Source organism: Phyllobates terribilis, unplaced genomic scaffold (assembly GCF_046119375.1).
Source record: "Phyllobates terribilis strain yellow unplaced genomic scaffold, ASM4611937v1 Scaffold_437__1_contigs__length_1545540, whole genome shotgun sequence".
In the NCBI taxonomy this organism is placed as follows: Eukaryota; Metazoa; Chordata; class Amphibia; order Anura; family Dendrobatidae; genus Phyllobates; species Phyllobates terribilis.
Window position 1 is genome coordinate 405233 of NW_027363197.1, and position 17420 is coordinate 422652.

The window sequence follows — 17420 nt, forward strand, 5'->3', positions numbered from 1 at the left end:
CGGCTTGCTGCTGCTGCAATCCACGCGTTTTAGATCTGCATAACTCCACCTCTTTAAACACAGCACCTTCACCCCCTGCTGTTCCCACCCGCCTCAACACCGTTGGAAGGGAGGAGAACCAATTAAGGCGGGGGGTGGGGTGGAACGAGCAGCTGTCTACCCTTAGCAGGAGGGCTCCTGATTACATACCTCTCCTGCTGCTGCTGCTGCTGGCTGTCCAGCAGCAGACTGAAGGTGGCTGCTGCTGTGCACAGGTATATAAAGGCTCAGAGCCTATTATGACACGCGCAGCCAGCGTTCCATTGCCACATTCCATCTACTGCAGGCAGGATACCTGGCTGGCTGAATGTCGCTGAGAAGCTCACAGAGACCGCCATAAGCAACAGTTTAACAGAATGCCACAGACTAATCAACCAAACTTTTTGGGTTGGGTTCTCTTTTATAGTCTGCAGGATTAAATGAAAGAAGTCAGTGTTCCAGCAGAAGGAGACAACGTTTCAGAAAAGGCATTGTAGCAAACCAAAAAAGAAATTTTAAGCGCAGCAGAGTAACCAGCGCACATACCTGTTAGCTCAGGTGAGTTTAAAAGGCTGCTGTTGATAACAAGGGCATTTGCTAAATAGATGGTGTGTGTGCAACAATATACTGAAAGGTCAATTATATTGTGCAGCTTATCTCACCACCTGTAGTTATTTAGGTGAAAGCTCCAAAATGCTTGCCTAATATGTCTGTTTATCCAAAAGGAAGTAAAAAGGGTGAGCTAGAAAGATAGTATTGCATCACATTACATGGCAATGCAATGCACAGTTGCTGAAGTTGAACCAAAATGAGCTTGTAATCTGGCTTCTGCAACTTTGAACATGAAAAATCCAATGAGGAGAAGAAAAGCAAAGCCAAAGAGTCCATCCCAAAATCCGACAAACAAGCAAAATGAACAAAAAACATTGAATTCAATTCTTTCTGATTTTAGAAACTGCATTAAAGAAGGGGTGCACCGGTCCTGGAGATACTGCAATACCAGGTCAATGCGTGGAGTGGACAGAGCAAGCTCTTTTTCCATCTCCCTGTTCTAAAAATCCATTTAATATATGGTCCCCAGATAGGGGACGTATCAGATATTAAACTGATAAGAACAGATACTACACTTGATCTTAGCCAAAAGGCCGAGAAGCGATAACCAGAATTGGTTTCAAACTACGGAGCCACCCAAGGATCCTGAAAAGTCCATTTGTGGAGATGAGCTCCTGGACTCCCGTTAAGAAGACATGTTGTCAACCTCTAGATCCCTTACATGCCTGCACTTTTCGGCTTGCTGCTGCTGCAATCCACGCGTTTTAGATCTGCATAACTCCACCTCTTTAAACACAGCACCTTCACCCCCTGCTGTTCCCACCCGCCTCAACACCGTTGGAAGGGAGGAGAACCAATTAAGGCGGGGGGTGGGGTGGAACGAGCAGCTGTCTACCCTTAGCAGGAGGGCTCCTGATTACATACCTCTCCTGCTGCTGCTGCTGCTGGCTGTCCAGCAGCAGACTGAAGGTGGCTGCTGCTGTGCACAGGTATATAAAGGCTCAGAGCCTATTATGACACGCGCAGCCAGCGTTCCATTGCCACATTCCATCTACTGCAGGCAGGATACCTGGCTGGCTGAATGTCGCTGAGAAGCTCACAGAGACCGCCATAAGCAACAGTTTAACAGAATGCCACAGACTAATCAACCAAACTTTTTGGGTTGGGTTCTCTTTTATAGTCTGCAGGCATTAAATGAAAGAAGTCAGTGTTCCAGCAGAAGGAGACAACGTTTCAGAAAAGGCATTGTAGCAAACCAAAAAAGAAATTTTAAGCGCAGCAGAGTAACCAGCGCACATACCTGTTAGCTCAGGTGAGTTTAAAAGGCTGCTGTTGATAACAAGGGCATTTGCTAAATAGATGGTGTGTGTGCAACAATATACTGAAAGGTCAATTATATTGTGCAGCTTATCTCACCACCTGTAGTTATTTAGGTGAAAGCTCCAAAATGCTTGCCTAATATGTCTGTTTATCCAAAAGGAAGTAAAAAGGGAGAGCTAGAAAGATAGCATTGCATCACATTACATGGCAATGCAATGCACAGTTGCTGAAGTTGAACCAAAATGAGCTTGTAATCTGGCTTCTGCAACTTTGAACATGAAAAATCCAATGAGGAGAAGAAAAGCAAAGCTAAAGAGTCCATCCCAAAATCCGACAAACAAGCAAAATGAACAAAAAACATTGAATTCAATTCTTTCTGATTTTAGAAACTGCATTAAAGAAGGGGTGCACCGGTCCTGGAGATACTGCAATACCAGGTCAATGCGTGGAGTGGACAGAGCAAGCTCTTTTTCCATCTCCCTGTTCTAAAAATCCATTTAATATATGGTCCCCAGATAGGGGACGTATCAGATATTAAACTGATAAGAACAGATACTACACTTGATCTTAGCCAAAAGGCCGAGAAGCGATAACCAGAATTGGTTTCAAACTACGGAGCCACCCAAGGATCCTGAAAAGTCCATTTGTGGAGATGAGCTCCTGGACTCCCGTTAAGAAGACATGTTGTCAACCTCTAGATCCCTTACATGCCTGCACTTTTCGGCTTGCTGCTGCTGCAATCCACGCGTTTTAGATCTGCATAACTCCACCTCTTTAAACACAGCACCTTCACCCCCTGCTGTTCCCACCCGCCTCAACACCGTTGGAAGGGAGGAGAACCAATTAAGGCGGGGGGTGGGGTGGAACGAGCAGCTGTCTACCCTTAGCAGGAGGGCTCCTGATTACATACCTCTCCTGCTGCTGCTGCTGCTGGCTGTCCAGCAGCAGACTGAAGGTGGCTGCTGCTGTGCACAGGTATATAAAGGCTCAGAGCCTATTATGACACGCGCAGCCAGCGTTCCATTGCCACATTCCATCTACTGCAGGCAGGATACCTGGCTGGCTGAATGTCGCTGAGAAGCTCACAGAGACCGCCATAAGCAACAGTTTAACAGAATGCCACAGACTAATCAACCAAACTTTTTGGGTTGGGTTCTCTTTTATAGTCTGCAGGCATTAAATGAAAGAAGTCAGTGTTCCAGCAGAAGGAGACAATGTTTCAGAAAAGGCATTGTAGCAAACCAAAAAAGAAATTTTAAGCGCAGCAGAGTAACCAGCGCACATACCTGTTAGCTCAGGTGAGTTTAAAAGGCTGCTGTTGATAACAAGGGCATTTGCTAAATAGATGGTGTGTGTGCAACAATATACTGAAAGGTCAATTATATTGTGCAGCTTATCTCACCACCTGTAGTTATTTAGGTGAAAGCTCCAAAATGCTTGCCTAATATGTCTGTTTATCCAAAAGGAAGTAAAAAGGGAGAGCTAGAAAGATAGCATTGCATCACATTACATGGCAATGCAATGCACAGTTGCTGAAGTTGAACCAAAATGAGCTTGTAATCTGGCTTCTGCAACTTTGAACATGAAAAATCCAATGAGGAGAAGAAAAGCAAAGCCAAAGAGTCCATCCCAAAATCCGACAAACAAGCAAAATGAACAAAAAACATTGAATTCAATTCTTTCTGATTTTAGAAACTGCATTAAAGAAGGGGTGCACCGGTCCTGGAGATACTGCAATACCAGGTCAATGCGTGGAGTGGACAGAGCAAGCTCTTTTTCCATCTCCCTGTTCTAAAAATCCATTTAATATATGGTCCCCAGATAGGGGACGTATCAGATATTAAACTGATAAGAACAGATACTACACTTGATCTTAGCCAAAAGGCCGAGAAGCGATAACCAGAATTGGTTTCAAACTACGGAGCCACCCAAGGATCCTGAAAAGTCCATTTGTGGAGATGAGCTCCTGGACTCCCGTTAAGAAGACATGTTGTCAACCTCTAGATCCCTTACATGCCTGCTCTTTTCGGCTTGCTGCTGCTGCAATCCACGCGTTTTAGATCTGCATAACTCCACCTCTTTAAACACAGCACCTTCACCCCCTGCTGTTCCCACCCGCCTCAACACCTTTGGAAGGGAGGAGAACCAATTAAGGCGGGGGGTGGGGTGGAACGAGCAGCTGTCTACCCTTAGCAGGAGGGCTCCTGATTACATACCTCTCCTGCTGCTGCTGCTGCTGGCTGTCCAGCAGCAGACTGAAGGTGGCTGCTGCTGTGCACAGGTATATAAAGGCTCAGAGCCTATTATGACACGCGCAGCCAGCGTTCCATTGCCACATTCCATCTACTGCAGGCAGGATACCTGGCTGGCTGAATGTCGCTGAGAAGCTCACAGAGACCGCCATAAGCAACAGTTTAACAGAATGCCACAGACTAATCAACCAAACTTTTTGGGTTGGGTTCTCTTTTATAGTCTGCAGGCATTAAATGAAAGAAGTCAGTGTTCCAGCAGAAGGAGACAACGTTTCAGAAAAGGCATTGTAGCAAACCAAAAAAGAAATTTTAAGCGCAGCAGAGTAACCAGCGCACATACCTGTTAGCTCAGGTGAGTTTAAAAGGCTGCTGTTGATAACAAGGGCATTTGCTAAATAGATGGTGTGTGTGCAACAATATACTGAAAGGTCAATTATATTGTGCAGCTTATCTCACCACCTGTAGTTATTTAGGTGAAAGCTCCAAAATGCTTGCCTAATATGTCTGTTTATCCAAAAGGAAGTAAAAAGGGAGAGCTAGAAAGATAGCATTGCATCACATTACATGGCAATGCAATGCACAGTTGCTGAAGTTGAACCAAAATGAGCTTGTAATCTGGCTTCTGCAACTTTGAACATGAAAAATCCAATGAGGAGAAGAAAAGCAAAGCCAAAGAGTCCATCCCAAAATCCGACAAACAAGCAAAATGAACAAAAAACATTGAATTCAATTCTTTCTGATTTTAGAAACTGCATTAAAGAAGGGGTGCACCGGTCCTGGAGATACTGCAGTACCAGGTCAATGCGTGGAGTGGACAGAGCAAGCTCTTTTTCCATCTCCCTGTTCTAAAAATCCATTTAATATATGGTCCCCAGATAGGGGACGTATCAGATATTAAACTGATAAGAACAGATTTTTTTTTTTTTTTTTCCACTCAGATTACAAGTCCCATATTTACCATTTCATGCTTTGCAATGATTTCCAAATGGTATTAGGTTGTTATCCATCATTGTGGGTCATATATCCATTTTTCCAATCTTATTTTATATATATACGTTTATATTATCACAATACAGTTATTCCATATTCTTTACATCACAACATTACAATCTTTACCATTACGATTTAAGGCAACATTCCTCTCTTCAGGCCATATGCTGCCAAGGCATTCAAAAGCCTTCCATCCAGAAACCGACCATCCCAAGCTTCTTCTACCTCTTTAGCCAACGACTGAGGTATTCTGTAAGTTGAAAAAAAACGATGCATATCGCTATAAATGTTATTCCACACTTTGCGCCTTAGACTAGCCTGACTCCCCCCTTCACAACTCTTTAGCATTTTCAACACTTCTTGTCTCTCCTCCATCTCCCTCATATTTTTTCTGAAACATCCTTTGCTTTACTAGAGTCCTTCCCAGATGACAAAACTCCTTCAATTTCTTCTCTGGCTTCACATGCGACATCCTCTCTTTCTTCTTCACTAGTTTCTTCACCCTCCTCCTCCTCTTCCATATTACTTACAGCACCTTCCTTTTCATCCTGACTGGAGGACTCACTTTCCTCCTGATCTTCTGACTCCCTATCCACCTCCACTTCTTCTTCCAAGCTAGTATTTTCAATCTCAACGTCTGTGATATCACTCTCAGTATCTTCTTCCATATGATCACCTTCTTTTCTTATATCTCTTATTTGTTCCTCCTTCTTTTGAGATATGTTCTCTTCCGTTTCATCATGGGGGGCAGCTTCAGACTCTTCTTCTTTTCCATCTTCCTTGTCAACTGACTTCTCCTCCCTTTTATTGACAGGACAGCAATCATATAAATGACCACTGCCACCACATAGATTACATTTCTTACTTTTTTCACAATTCTCTGCCTTATGTCCCACTTCTTCACACTTGGCACACCACTGTAATGTACAGGAATCCTTTTCATGGCCATACTGTTTACAACGCCTACAAAACTTCGGCATACCTGTAAAGAACATATCTCCATTAACTGTCCCGATTTTGAATCTACTTGGTGGGAGTACCACAACACCATCCGAACTTTCCTTGAACTTGACCAGGAACCTCCACCTCGTGGTCCAAAAACCATATCGGTTAAACATTTTGCCAGCAGAACTCACTTTCTCACAGTACCGGGATAAAAAGGTCATGATCTCTTCTTCCAATATGAAAGGACTATACATCCTTATTACTATTAGCCTTTCCTTCCTAGGAAAATGCGACACAAAAAAAACACCTTCAAGTATCGAATCTTCCTTCACTAGATCCATTCTCTTCCAAAAGTCAGAAAAGATATCTTCTGAACAAAAAATAACATCATATATCCCTCTCTTCGGGAACTCCAACATAGACAAAACTTGTTCCATTTGAACTTCCAATAGTCCAAACAAAATCTTCTCTACCAAAAAAAACAAGCCAGACTTCTTCTTCTCTGGATCCAAAAAAATAAACCGCACTGCATTCTTCAATCTTGCAAAAACTGGGACCTCTTCACAGGTCAGCATATTTGGGCTTCTCCCGTCCATATCTTCACACCAAAGGTGGCAAAAATCCTCCTCGCCTACTTAAAAAAAGCAGGCAGGCTGATCGCCCCTCGTTGCCCCGGGACTAATCCGGCTCCCCAAAAGCAGCAAGGGGGTGAAGCCGCACTGCTACATGCAGCGATCCCCCGAGGCCAAGGAGCCGGGTACCCAAGGCACCTCTCAGCCAAGACCAAGGCAGCAACCGGTAGATCACTGCACTTGATCTTAGCCAAAAGGCCGAGAAGCGATAACCAGAATTGGTTTCAAACTACGGAGCCACCCAAGGATCCTGAAAAGTCCATTTGTGGAGATGAGCTCCTGGACTCCCGTTAAGAAGACATGTTGTCAACCTCTAGATCCCTTACATGCCTGCACTTTTCGGCTTGCTGCTGCTGCAATCCACGCGTTTTAGATCTGCATAACTCCACCTCTTTAAACACAGCACCTTCACCCCCTGCTGTTCCCACCCGCCTCAACACCGTTGGAAGGGAGGAGAACCAATTAAGGCGGGGGGTGGGGTGGAACGAGCAGCTGTCTACCCTTAGCAGGAGGGCTCCTGATTACATACCTCTCCTGCTGCTGCTGCTGCTGGCTGTCCAGCAGCAGACTGAAGGTGGCTGCTGCTGTGCACAGGTATATAAAGGCTCAGAGCCTATTATGACACGCGCAGCCAGCGTTCCATTGCCACATTCCATCTACTGCAGGCAGGATACCTGGCTGGCTGAATGTCGCTGAGAAGCTCACAGAGACCGCCATAAGCAACAGTTTAACAGAATGCCACAGACTAATCAACCAAACTTTTTGGGTTGGGTTCTCTTTTATAGTCTGCAGGCATTAAATGAAAGAAGTCAGTGTTCCAGCAGAAGGAGACAACGTTTCAGAAAAGGCATTGTAGCAAACCAAAAAAGAAATTTTAAGCGCAGCAGAGTAACCAGCGCACATACCTGTTAGCTCAGGTGAGTTTAAAAGGCTGCTGTTGATAACAAGGGCATTTGCTAAATAGATGGTGTGTGTGCAACAATATACTGAAAGGTCAATTATATTGTGCAGCTTATCTCACCACCTGTAGTTATTTAGGTGAAAGCTCCAAAATGCTTGCCTAATATGTCTGTTTATCCAAAAGGAAGTAAAAAGGGAGAGCTAGAAAGATAGCATTGCATCACATTACATGGCAATGCAATGCACAGTTGCTGAAGTTGAACCAAAATGAGCTTGTAATCTGGCTTCTGCAACTTTGAACATGAAAAATCCAATGAGGAGAAGAAAAGCAAAGCCAAAGAGTCCATCCCAAAATCCGACAAACAAGCAAAATGAACAAAAAACATTGAATTCAATTCTTTCTGATTTTAGAAACTGCATTAAAGAAGGGGTGCACCGGTCCTGGAGATACTGCAATACCAGGTCAATGCGTGGAGTGGACAGAGCAAGCTCTTTTTCCATCTCCCTGTTCTAAAAATCCATTTAATATATGGTCCCCAGATAGGGGACGTATCAGATATTAAACTGATAAGAACAGATTTTGCGTTTATATTTAAAATATCGTAGTCTTTATCTTTTCTTCAGAGCTTTAAAATAACATCTTCCATAGGTGATAGTTCCATATACTCAGGGCTCTTTTCTTTCCAAGCTTCTTCATATCCATTAGGTAGTACATATAAATTTCACTTAATGCCAGTCTTATACAATCCTTGACTTCTATATAGTCTCTTTTAAACAACAATATGTTTCTGGTCTTCCATAGAGCACTTTTAACACAACTCAAAGTGCACCATAAAACTCTCTCTTTTTCTTTCGTCATGTTTGGTAAAATCCCATATAAAACCACTTCATGGCTTAAAAAATTAAGACCAGATAAAAATTTTAAAAGCTCACCACAGTCTTTCCACACTTGCTGTGCAAAATCACAATTCCAAATAAGGTGCATAGTAGTCTCATCATTATTGCACTGATGCCTCGGGCAGGTTTGTATAGTGCTCAGTCTTCTTTTATACTGGAAATCACGAGTCGGTAAACATTCCTGCACAATCATCCAAGCTAAGTCTTTATGTTGATTCATCAGGTAAGGTGCATTTGTTAAATTCCATATTTTAGTGACTCTGCTATATGAATAATGGCTTATGGGCGTCAAAGTTTCTTTCTTTTTTAATTGCTGCAGCAGCTTCCTTGCATTCTTCAATGTCTCCATCTCAAAAGAATCTAGGCCATATAATCTGATAACTTTCTCCAGGATGGCATATTGTTGTGGAGGTGATAACAACACTGGGCTTGTTAAAGAAATGGATATCCACTTTCGCCTCCTAAAAATGTGGCCAGCTGCATATCTTAAAAAATGTGCCCAAGGGCTTGAAGCAAACATATATTTAAAACAGAGGCTAAAAAACTTGGAGTATAAAAACAGTTTGACGTTGGGAACATCCTTACCACCAAGGTGGTGCATCTTGTACATTGTTTCTCTCTTCACCTTTTCGAACTTAGAGTTCCACACAAATTCAAACAGCATTCTCTGTAATCTTCTCGCTGTAAGGTCACTTGGGGGATAAACATAACTGAGATATAACATGACAGGAAGCAGAAGGGCCTTAATAATTAAAACTTTACCTTCGATTGTTAATTTTCTTAATTTCCAAAAGTCAATCTTCTTTTGTATTTTGTCCCTTACTCCATCCCAGCTCTTCATTCCATCATTCTGTCGATCAAAAATCACGCCCAGAATTTTAATCTTCTCTGACTGCATCGGGAGATCAGGGATGGACACATCCGCCCAATTGCCACGGACAAAACAATCACATTTCTCAATGTTTAACTTAAAACCTGAGGCTTCACAAAAAAAATTGGTCGTTCTTATAGCTCTCCTGAGAGCGGCAGGTGATGAACAAAAAATAGTAATATCATCCATGTAGCCCATTACCTTCACATCTCTTCCATGTCCTCCAGGGATAGGGACACCTTTAATCACTTTATCCTCTCGTAGCATAGATAAAAGAGGCTCTATTGCACATATAAATAGCACTGGGGACAAAGGGCAGCCTTGCTTCACACCTGAATGCAAAAACACTTCATTAGACAAAAATCCATTGATTAAAATTTTACTAAAAGAGTTCTTATATAAAAGTGCCACTTGCTTGATAAAAATTTCAGGGAAGCCCATTTTTTTTAAAACCAACCATAAAAAACAATGAGAGACACGATCAAAAGCCTTTTGAAAATCCAACGATAAAATTGCTAAGTCTTGCTTCCTGGATTGCTGGTACCATATGACATCGCGGATGGTATTGAGATGCTCCGCAACTCCTCTTCCTGGCACCCCACATACCTGGTCTTCATAAATAACTTTGGATAAAACTTTTTTAAAACGGTTCACTAAAATTTTGGACATCAACTTGTAATCAACATTCAACAGTGTGATTGGTCTCCAGTTTGCCAGATGGGTTTTGGCTCCTTTTTTAAAAATCAGGGAGACCAGACCACTTCTCCAAGATATAGGCAGGATATCACACTTAAAAGCTTCTTTGATTACTAAAAACAAGTCGGGTTTTAAAAAATTCCAAAATTCACGATAAAATTCAACAGGCAAACCGTCAGAACCAGGGGTTTTCCCATAGGAAAAACTTTTGATAGCAGCATCTACTTCCGACAAGGTGACTTCAGTGCATAACAATTCTTGGTCTTCGCGGCTCAGACTATTTTTTAATGAATTAAGGGCATCTTCAGTAAAAGACTGGTCTATAGTTTTCTCATTAAAAAGCTGCTGATAAAACTGGTAAGCTTGGTTGAGCATACCTTCAGTTGTAGTTTCACCCTCTAATTCTGTTATCATTTCCTTAGCAGCAACTACTTTTTTAAAAAAAAATCTTGAGCACTTTTCATTTTTCTCCATCACTTCAATTTTTGAGTTATAAATTATTTCCTTACCCTTCGACTCTATACTCTTTTTAATTTCTTTTTTTGTTGCTTCAATTAAATCGTCCATTTCAAGTCCCACATCTCTTAGTTGATAACAGGTCTGCAATTTAGTAATAAGCCTTTTATGCCAAGCGGACTTTTCTCTTGCATTGGCTATGCTGACCTTGATAAAAAAACTTTTTATCTTCATCTTGCTGTATTCCCACCATTCTAGCAGAGTTAAAAATTTTTGTTGTTTTGTTCTTAAATAATTAAAAAACGCTTTAAAATCTGTTCTTACCTTAGGATCTTGTAACAATGTTGTATTTAGCCTCCAAACTCCTCTTGCCTTGACAAGCCCAGGTAATTCTAACTCTGATAGCAACATCTTATGATCTGAAAAAATGTTTGGGATTAAGACAACAGATTTGACATTCACATATTGGGACATGAAAATAAAATCAATACGAGATTTAGAAGAAGAGTTCTCCCAAGTATAACCGGGATCATTACTACGGATCTCTTTCCAGGAGTCTCTAAGAAAAAAATCAGTTAACAAATCCTTTAGTTGTTTCTCTGTTTTGTCTTTTTTAGGAACGGTGGAACTCCCGCTTCTCCCTTCACCAGGCAAGACACAATTGAAATCCCCACAGAACATCAGAGGCGATGAACCAGGTAGGTAATATTGCACATCTTCAAACAACTGATGTCTCTCTTCCTTCACCGGAGAAGCATAAATGTTCAAAAGTCTAAAGTCCACACCTTTAAAACTAATATTTAAGAAAAGAGCACGTCCAGAAGAAATGTCCACAAAAGAGTTGATTTTAAAGTCATGCGACCTAAACAGCACTCCAATGCCAGAGGAACGATTTTCATTATCTCCGGACCAGATAGAGGGCCCATGAGGCCAATCTTTTCTTAAATCTGCATAATTCATATCAAAGTCAATGTTACATTCTTGCAAACAAAAGACATCACAGTCCACTGTTGACAGGTAGGAAAACAAAGCAGCCCTTCTTGTAGAGCCCCTTATACTCCTCACATTGAGCGAGGCTACTTTAATTGATGAGGTCATGATAGGATAGTTCAGGTCACACTACTGTCAGAATCAGACATAAAGCCCACCGATGTTAACGGGCTCTGCACTTCTGAGTCCGAAAAAGAAATGTTTATAGGGTCTGAAGGCCTTGGCTCCTCAGGAGGGGCAGCGGGAGCCATTGGCTTGTATTGCAGAAGACTTGGTTTTAATGGACACTTCTTGGAAGTCTCCCTGGCCACATTCTCATCAGACCTATCATCTGTTTTCCTTTTCCTACGAGTTTCCAGCTCCATTGCTTCTTCCTCCGAGCTAAATGTCCCGATTTCAGCAGAGGGACTCCCCTCCACCACCATATCACCCGGATCAGAATCAGCAGCCCAGTCCTTAGATGAAGCTTCCCTCCTCTCAGGACGGACAGGTTTCTCAGCTGGAGGTTTCTGCATAGACGTGGGCTTATGCGCAGCAGGAATAGGAGAACTGGCAGGTTTTCCCTGCGCAGCAGGCACTGAAGTGCTTGTGGACCCGCCTACAGGGGGTTGTGTTCGCACAGTAGATACAGGAGCACCGGTGGGACCCCCCTTAGCAGCAGGAGCAGGAGGGTTGGTTGGCTTCCTCTGTGCAGCAGGTGCAGACGTACCACCTGATGTACTAGCAGGCTTGGTCTGTGGAGCAGGTACTGGAGAGCTAGAAGACTGCCCCCGCGCTGTAGACGCACCCGCAGGAGCAGGAACAGCAGAGGGCTGCCTCTGCCCCCCGGGAGCAGATGGAGGCACACGGGCAGGTTGCTTTGCCAGCGTTTCAGCATAGGTTTCCGCCTTTTTCTTCAAAGGACACTCCCGGAAGGAGTGACCTGGGACCCGGCAGATGTTGCACACCATCTCATTGGTACAGTCCATTGTGGCATGTCCATGCTTGTAGCACTTCTTACAGATTGCCACCTCCTCCTTGCAGTTCTCATAAGTGTGACCGAAACACATGCATTTCCGGCAGAAGAGGGGCATGTCCGGGTAGAAGAGGCGCCCCCGCTCCCTACCGATCAGGAAACTTGACGGAGGATGACGCTGACCACCAATGCCATTTGGATCTTCACAAAATTTAACAAAAAATTTATGCTTTCCCGTCCAGAGGTTTTCCTCATTCATGACCTTGTGGGAATACCGCAGTTCTGGGAAATAGTTTTGAAGAAAGCAAATAATATTAACTAAGGGAACATGAGGGTTGCTCATCTGAACCACGAGCGGCTTCTCTCCACCGGAGTAAAGGATGACAAAGGTGAGTCCTTTAAGATCCTCATCTGAAAGGTGCAGGTGAATCTGGCGGAAGAGGTTCTGGCACGCATACTCCGACTCCAGAGTCAAAGTGAAGGAACCGGGGCGATCTTGAAGGGCCAGGATGTCTTCCCTCTTTACTCCTAGGATCTCCAGCAGCACTCTCCTCACGAAAAACTTCAAGGTCATCTTCTCCTTGGATGCATCGTCCACTTCGATCTTGAAAGAGTTCTTGATGCGAAGGTCACCAGCTCTGGCATAGCGCACTGCGGCCGCTACTGCTGATGCCATCTTCAAAAGGTAGATAGGGTCGATCGCCTTCTTGGTTTCTTTGCGTATCTGCCCCCTAAAGCAGCATGAGGCTTAAGACGGCTTTTACACCGCCGATGCCTCAAGGCCAAGGGCACGATTGGCTTAGAATCCTTCTGGCAAGATGTGGTATCTTAGCCAAAAGGCCGAGAAGCGATAACCAGAATTGGTTTCAAACTACGGAGCCACCCAAGGATCCTGAAAAGTCCATTTGTGGAGATGAGCTCCTGGACTCCCGTTAAGAAGACATGTTGTCAACCTCTAGATCCCTTACATGCCTGCACTTTTCGGCTTGCTGCTGCTGCAATCCACGCGTTTTAGATCTGCATAACTCCACCTCTTTAAACACAGCACCTTCACCCCCTGCTGTTCCCACCCGCCTCAACACCGTTGGAAGGGAGGAGAACCAATTAAGGCGGGGGGTGGGGTGGAACGAGCAGCTGTCTACCCTTAGCAGGAGGGCTCCTGATTACATACCTCTCCTGCTGCTGCTGCTGCTGGCTGTCCAGCAGCAGACTGAAGGTGGCTGCTGCTGTGCACAGGTATATAAAGGCTCAGAGCCTATTATGACATGCGCAGCCAGCGTTCCATTGCCACATTCCATCTACTGCAGGCAGGATACCTGGCTGGCTGAATGTCGCTGAGAAGCTCACAGAGACCGCCATAAGCAACAGTTTAACAGAATGCCACAGAATAATCAACCAAACTTTTTGGGTTGGGTTCTCTTTTATAGTCTGCAGGCATTAAATGAAAGAAGTCAGTGTTCCAGCAGAAGGAGACAACGTTTCAGAAAAGGCATTGTAGCAAACCAAAAAAGAAATTTTAAGCGCAGCAGAGTAACCAGCGCACATACCTGTTAGCTCAGGTGAGTTTAAAAGGCTGCTGTTGATAACAAGGGCATTTGCTAAATAGATGGTGTGTGTGCAACAATATACTGAAAGGTCAATTATATTGTGCAGCTTATCTCACCACCTGTAGTTATTTAGGTGAAAGCTCCAAAATGCTTGCCTAATATGTCTGTTTATCCAAAAGGAAGTAAAAAGGGAGAGCTAGAAAGATAGCATTGCATCACATTACATGGCAATGCAATGCACAGTTGCTGAAGTTGAACCAAAATGAGCTTGTAATCTGGCTTCTGCAACTTTGAACATGAAAAATCCAATGAGGAGAAGAAAAGCAAAGCCAAAGAGTCCATCCCAAAATCCGACAAACAAGCAAAATGAACAAAAAACATTGAATTCAATTCTTTCTGATTTTAGAAACTGCATTAAAGAAGGGGTGCACCGGTCCTGGAGATACTGCAATACCAGGTCAATGCGTGGAGTGGACAGAGCAAGCTCTTTTTCCATCTCCCTGTTCTAAAAATCCATTTAATATATGGTCCCCAGATAGGGGACGTATCAGATATTAAACTGATAAGAACAGATACTACACTTGATCTTAGCCAAAAGGCCGAGAAGCGATAACCAGAATTGGTTTCAAACTACGGAGCCACCCAAGGATCCTAAAAAGTCCATTTGTGGAGATGAGCTCCTGGACTCCCGTTAAGAAGACATGTTGTCAACCTCTAGATCCCTTACATGCCTGCACTTTTCGGCTTGCTGCTGCTGCAATCCACGCGTTTTAGATCTGCATAACTCCACCTCTTTAAACACAGCACCTTCACCCCCTGCTGTTCCCACCCGCCTCAACACCGTTGGAAGGGAGGAGAACCAATTAAGGCGGGGGGTGGGGTGGAACGAGCAGCTGTCTACCCTTAGCAGGAGGGCTCCTGATTACATACCTCTCCTGCTGCTGCTGCTGCTGGCTATCCAGCAGCAGACTGAAGGTGGCTGCTGCTGTGCACAGGTATATAAAGGCTCAGAGCCTATTATGACACGCGCAGCCAGCGTTCCATTGCCACATTCCATCTACTGCAGGCAGGATACCTGGCTGGCTGAATGTCGCTGAGAAGCTCACAGAGACCGCCATAAGCAACAGTTTAACAGAATGCCACAGACTAATCAACCAAACTTTTTGGGTTGGGTTCTCTTTTATAGTCTGCAGGCATTAAATGAAAGAAGTCAGTGTTCCAGCAGAAGGAGACAACGTTTCAGAAAAGGCATTGTAGCAAACCAAAAAAGAAATTTTAAGCGCAGCAGAGTAACCAGCGCACATACCTGTTAGCTCAGGTGAGTTTAAAAGGCTGCTGTTGATAACAAGGGCATTTGCTAAATAGATGGTGTGTGTGCAACAATATACTGAAAGGTCAATTATATTGTGCAGCTTATCTCACCACCTGTAGTTATTTAGGTGAAAGCTCCAAAATGCTTGCCTAATATGTCTGTTTATCCAAAAGGAAGTAAAAAGGGAGAGCTAGAAAGATAGCATTGCATCACATTACATGGCAATGCAATGCACAGTTGCTGAAGTTGAACCAAAATGAGCTTGTAATCTGGCTTCTGCAACTTTGAACATGAAAAATCCAATGAGGAGAAGAAAAGCAAAGCCAAAGAGTCCATCCCAAAATCCGACAAACAAGCAAAATGAACAAAAAACATTGAATTCAATTCTTTCTGATTTTAGAAACTGCATTAAAGAAGGGGTGCACCGGTCCTGGAGATACTGCAATACCAGGTCAATGCGTGGAGTGGACAGAGCAAGCTCTTTTTCCATCTCCCTGTTCTAAAAATCCATTTAATATATGGTCCCCAGATAGGGGACGTATCAGATATTAAACTGATAAGAACAGATACTACACTTGATCTTAGCCAAAAGGCCGAGAAGCGATAACCAGAATTGGTTTCAAACTACGGAGCCACCCAAGGATCCTGAAAAGTCCATTTGTGGAGATGAGCTCCTGGACTCCCGTTAAGAAGACATGTTGTCAACCTCTAGATCCCTTACATGCCTGCACTTTTCGGCTTGCTGCTGCTGCAATCCACGCGTTTTAGATCTGCATAACTCCACCTCTTTAAACACAGCACCTTAACCCCCTGCTGTTCCCACCCGCCTCAACACCGTTGGAAGGGAGGAGAACCAATTAAGGCGGGGGGTGGGGTGGAACGAGCAGCTGTCTACCCTTAGCAGGAGGGCTCCTGATTACATACCTCTCCTGCTGCTGCTGCTGCTGGCTGTCCAGCAGCAGACTGAAGGTGGCTGCAGCTGTGCACAGGTATATAAAAGCTCAGAGCCTATTATGACACGCGCAGCCAGCGTTCCATTGCCACATTCCATCTACTGCAGGCAGGATACCTGGCTGGCTGAATGTCGCTGAGAAGCTCACAGAGACCGCCATAAGCAACAGTTTAACAGAATGCCACAGACTAATCCAGCAAACTTTTTGGGTTGGGTTCTCTTTTATAGTCTGCAGGCATTAAATGAAAGAAGTCAGTGTTCCAGCAGAAGGAGACAACGTTTCAGAAAAGGCATTGTAGCAAACCAAAAAAGAAATTTTAAGCGCAGCAGAGTAACCAGCGCACATACCTGTTAGCTCAGGTGAGTTTAAAAGGCTGCTGTTGATAACAAGGGCATTTGCTAAATAGATGGTGTGTGTGCAACAATATACTGAAAGGTCAATTATATTGTGCAGCTTATCTCACCACCTGTAGTTATTTAGGTGAAAGCTCCAAAATGCTTGCCTAATATGTCTGTTTATCCAAAAGGAAGTAAAAAGGGAGAGCTAGAAAGATAGCATTGCATCACATTACATGGCAATGCAATGCACAGTTGCTGAAGTTGAACCAAAATGAGCTTGTAATCTGGCTTCTGCAACTTTGAACATGAAAAATCCAATGAGGAGAAGAAAAGCAAAGCCAAAGAGTCCATCCCAAAATCCGACAAACAAGCAAAATGAACAAAAAACATTGAATTCAATTCTTTCTGATTTTAGAAACTGCATTAAAGAAGGGGTGCACCGGTCCTGGAGATACTGCAATACCAGGTCAATGCGTGGAGTGGACAGAGCAAGCTCTTTTTCCATCTCCCTGTTCTAAAAATCCATTTAATATATGGTCCCCAGATAGGGGACGTATCAGATATTAAACTGATAAGAACAGATTTTTTGATTGAATATATCTTTTATTAGCACAAAAAATAAGTTAACAGACAGTGTACAGTGCCGCAGCCCAGTACACACAGAATTCTACATCATATTTACATAGCATGAGGATACGACGCACTAACTAGACACATCACACCCCTATGCTACACAAAACACTCAATCTGAAAGAAAAAGCATGTCAATCAATACAGTACGACGAACCGTGATAAG

General features: G+C 43.5%; 6 non-coding genes and 2 pseudogenes across 6 annotated transcripts; all 8 read right to left on the reverse strand.

Annotated features, from left to right (window-relative positions):
- Positions 1 to 984: 984 nt before the first annotated feature.
- Positions 985 to 1175, reverse strand: LOC141228629 (U2 spliceosomal RNA). The gene has a single exon (XR_012295435.1). It is a non-coding gene; the product is annotated as a U2 spliceosomal RNA (small nuclear RNA).
- A 1115-nt stretch (positions 1176 to 2290) lies between these two features.
- On the reverse strand, positions 2291 to 2481 carry LOC141228630 (U2 spliceosomal RNA). The gene has a single exon (XR_012295436.1). It is a non-coding gene; the product is annotated as a U2 spliceosomal RNA (small nuclear RNA).
- Positions 2482 to 3596: 1115 nt separating this feature from the next.
- LOC141228631 (U2 spliceosomal RNA) lies at positions 3597 to 3787 on the reverse strand. The gene has a single exon (XR_012295437.1). It is a non-coding gene; the product is annotated as a U2 spliceosomal RNA (small nuclear RNA).
- A 1115-nt stretch (positions 3788 to 4902) lies between these two features.
- Positions 4903 to 5082, reverse strand: LOC141228462 (U2 spliceosomal RNA; annotated as a pseudogene).
- Positions 5083 to 8034: 2952 nt separating this feature from the next.
- LOC141228373 (U2 spliceosomal RNA) lies at positions 8035 to 8210 on the reverse strand (annotated as a pseudogene).
- Positions 8211 to 14441: 6231 nt separating this feature from the next.
- Positions 14442 to 14632, reverse strand: LOC141228632 (U2 spliceosomal RNA). The gene has a single exon (XR_012295438.1). It is a non-coding gene; the product is annotated as a U2 spliceosomal RNA (small nuclear RNA).
- Positions 14633 to 15747: 1115 nt separating this feature from the next.
- LOC141228633 (U2 spliceosomal RNA) lies at positions 15748 to 15938 on the reverse strand. Its single transcript, XR_012295439.1, has one exon. It is a non-coding gene; the product is annotated as a U2 spliceosomal RNA (small nuclear RNA).
- Positions 15939 to 17053: 1115 nt separating this feature from the next.
- LOC141228351 (U2 spliceosomal RNA) lies at positions 17054 to 17246 on the reverse strand. Its single transcript, XR_012295266.1, has one exon. It is a non-coding gene; the product is annotated as a U2 spliceosomal RNA (small nuclear RNA).
- Between the last annotated feature and the right edge of the window lie 174 nt (positions 17247 to 17420).